This window comes from Chiroxiphia lanceolata, chromosome 26 (genome assembly GCF_009829145.1).
Source record: "Chiroxiphia lanceolata isolate bChiLan1 chromosome 26, bChiLan1.pri, whole genome shotgun sequence".
In the NCBI taxonomy this organism is placed as follows: Eukaryota; Metazoa; Chordata; class Aves; order Passeriformes; family Pipridae; genus Chiroxiphia; species Chiroxiphia lanceolata.
The window spans coordinates 31,802-35,566 of NC_045662.1; the positions used below are offsets into that span (position 1 = coordinate 31,802).

General features: G+C 51.9%; 1 long non-coding RNA gene across 1 annotated transcript in view; it reads left to right on the forward strand.

The window, feature by feature from the left end:
- LOC116798923 overlaps window positions 1–3,765 on the forward strand; it is a 35,852-nt gene that overhangs the window by 19,334 nt on the left and 12,753 nt on the right. The window lies entirely within an intron of this gene.

Genomic DNA, 3,765 nt, shown 5'->3' on the forward strand with positions numbered 1-3,765 from the left:
TGCCCTGCGTCACGGAAGCAAATGTTCCCTGGGAAACTACAGAAAACCAGGGAATTAAGGGATGTCATTGGGACTTGCGGGACCTCAATGAATTAAAGAAACCCTGGGATCTCTTTGGAACTTCATGGAATCAGAGGGGTAAACCAAAAGAATTAAACCCAATGACCAGAAACCATTGGATCGAACATTTCTTTAATATGCCAGCTGGGGCTTCATGGGGGTACTCTGCTATGCATGAATCAAAGAATCAGTATAAATTTCGGAATATAAATACAGTGATACTTGAACGCCCCTCCCCTTCACAAGTAGTCCAGGATTATGTTATGATTTTGGGTCAAATAGCATCTGGGATTGTATTCGTGGAGCAAGACTGCCATCTAGCGTCCATTTCTTCTGGGGGGGACTGTCATTTTCGCGGAGTGGTCTCGCTTAACAGGCCTCGTAGCATCTCTGATTGATCTGTCCGACCTCTAACCCCTAAACTAAATGTTCTAGGACCAACTAGGACATGTGTCTTAGATGTCTAAGCATTTGCTTAAACAATGTTTAATTAACTTTCTTCTTAGGAGAACAATCTCTTTTTAAACAAGTTTTCTGAGGCATGTAAGCTAATTTCTTGAAGATGGGCATAACACATTAGTTTCCATGTATTATCTACATTCTCTCTCCTAAAACTAATTGTAGTCTTAAAAGAAAAGACCACTACCATGCCAAGTAAGCAAATCCCTTTGTCGATTAGGATTTTTACCTAAGAAAAACCTTCTGATTTCCTAAATCATTTAGAAAGGAGATCCTCTCTCATTTCAGTGCCATTGTGACAATATGGGGGCATCATGGAAGAGGGAGGTCCTGCAGAGAGACTTCAGATCAGAGGTTTGGGCAATAATCAACCAGAGGAAGTTCAACAAGGGCACGTACCGGATTCTGTCCCTGGGATGGGGCAACCCCGGATGTACAGACAGATTGGGAATGACATGCTGCATAGCAGTTCTGGAAAATGGCCTCTGGGGTCCTGGTGGATGGCCAGTTGACCGAGAGTCAGTGGTACCCTGGCAGGGGCTCACTGCTCGGTCACACGAGGGTTTTCAGACACACGAGTTCTTGCACACAGACACAGACAGTTCATGGCAGCAGGGGCAGTATCTCCTTGGGTTCCTGCTGCCACACCCGGAGTCTAGATGTACCTCAGTCCTGTGGGGTGCCACCTGCTCTGCCACTATCAGAGATGTCCAACGGCCTGAGGGACAGACACGGGGAGCTCTGTCCACAAAAGCACATCTCAGAGCTGCATCCAGGGCTTTGCCAGCGTTTAGTACTGTAAATGCAATGTGACACCGAGACACTCTTTGTCCCACGTAACTTCAAGGCTCCCGCAGGAGACTGATGGCATTTGTGCTTGCTCAGGGTCATCTCCCCGCACCACCACCAGGTGTGTGCTCAAAACTTGTCTGTGCAATGCAAACAGAGACAACCTGTTTAGTCCTTCCATGTCTCTCCAGAGAAGGCTAAAGAACATCTATTGGCTGGGTGAGAAGCCAGTGCTGGAAGTAGTGGTTCTGCTGTGAGTGCCAACAAAAAGTGGTTGTCAGGTCTGGGATGCACGCCCTGTGGAGCTGACCTGGGTTTTCCAGTGTACATGGCAACAGATCACACCCTACCCTGGTGGTCCTTCATGTCCTCCTACGGAGGTGAGTGACAGCGATGGGAAAAACTATTTGACTGTGCCTCTGAGTGTCCCCCAACCTGCTGCAGATGTGCTGGTTCCAGCACATCCAGTTCAGGTGACAGGCTGTTCCCTGGTCCTCTAAGAAAGAGGAGCAGGACGAGGGACACAGCAGAGCTCACTTAAGGAGACTGCATCTCCATGAAATACAAAGCAGGTGGGAGATGCCACACCACGTCCGAGTTTTCTCTGCGGAAGGTGCTTCTCCCATGCACTGCCTCACCGTAACACTGGTGCCACAGCCCCCGACAAAAAGCCAAGTGGTCTTTGCCTCCAGCAGAAGTGCTCCTGCTGCCAGTAAGGTTGCTCTCCGGGACGGAGCAGGAGAGGCTGTGCCCGGGGTGCTGAGCCCGGAGGCATGTTCTACCTCTCGTGCCCCTCGACCATTCTCACAAGCTCGTGCCGTGGAGGACAATTCAGCAGTCTCCAGGTACCAACAGAGGAGGAATGTGAGGGAAGAGAAGATGGCGGTGAAAGGAGCTCATGGTCTGTCAATCTTCAGTTCCCCGATGCCAACCCCCACCCCTGCCACCCAGCCCGAACCCACCGCCTCCGCGGTGCAGAGCCTCGACAGTCGCCGTGCTGCCACCGCTCTCGCCTGGCCTCCACCTCCAGCTCGCACCCGACGAGAACCCGAGCACCGCCGGTGCCGGGCTCAGTCTCGGGGCCGAATTGTTGGAGGAGGGCAGCGGAGGGAGAGGAAGGCAGAGGAGGGAGAGGAGGCGGAGAGGAGGCCCGCCCAGAGCGGAGAACAGGGACTGGTGGGAGCAGAGAGACGGATCTCTGGATGCGGTGCTGCCGGGGAACTGGGCTAGCGGCGCTGGCCTCGGTTCTGTTCCGTGCGCAGGGCTGGCGGTCGAAGACCTCGGGGGTCGGGGCAGCCGCTGGAATGGCCATGCAGGTCCCTCGAGACTACCGTCCTGCCTGGCAGGTTCTTCACAGAGCCCTACCCCCGAACTATCCTCCCGTCTGTTCCCCCCTCTGTTCCATAAAGCATTCCCTCGGAACACTCATCGCTCTTTTCTTTGTCGAGCCATTCCTCTTTCCTTTCTTTACTTTCTGTCCTTTAGAGAACTCCTGCTGTCCGTCCTTCGCCTTTCCTACTTTTCTTCCTCTCTTTGCTTTGCTTAGTCCCGTGGCTTTCCATTCTTCGGTGACTCCACCAATCCACCTCTCTTTCCCGCACTCATCTCTCCAGCAAACACTAATGGACACTTCCACTACTACACACCTTGACATCCTCTTAAAATTCTTCTCCGTATGGTCCTGACTGCTTCTGTGCCCTATGTTCTGGGAAACAACATCCAGTGCAAAGAGCACTTCTGACGAACTTTCTTCTTTTTCTCCCCTCCACTGGCTGCAGTTAGAGCCCAGGTGCAGCAGGACCCATTGGTGGAGACCACCGAGGACAGTGAAATCACCATCAAGTGCTCACACGCCAACGCAAGGAGAGGCGATTTTATCCATTTCTACCGGTAACTCCCTTGCCACAGCCCCGAGTTCCTGGCACGCGCTGCTAAAGGGTTCAGAGAGCTGAGGACGAAAGCCGGGTTGCTGCCGGTGTCGGCAGACCGTCTTTCCACAGTCTTCTGGTTCTCCCGGTCCCGTCATCGTGACGCGGTTCTGCACCCTGGCGGACGCCGAATCATTGACACCGTCGTCTTTGGAGCTTTCAGGGGATTTTCTTGGAAATACACAAATCGGTTAATTGGTTCTACTGTGGAGCAAATTAGCACCCCTATGAAAACAGGACGATTCAGTCCTAAGCAGAGCACAGACTTGTAAAAAAATGCCTGTGTGCCAAGTGAGGTACACAGTACAGTGCAAGTCTGGGCATTCTGCAGTCAGCTGCAATGTGTGTCTCTAACTTCTCCTGAGCCATCCTTGCTTACACCTTCCTTACACCTTCCTTGCTTCTCTGGTTCATGGAGATGTATCTCTTTGGATAGTAAAATGTTCTGACTTTGCCTTGAGTGTGGAAAAGACACAGTAAGGGTCGGCAAGAGGAGGAATGTCACTCGTAAAAGATCTGAACACTATAT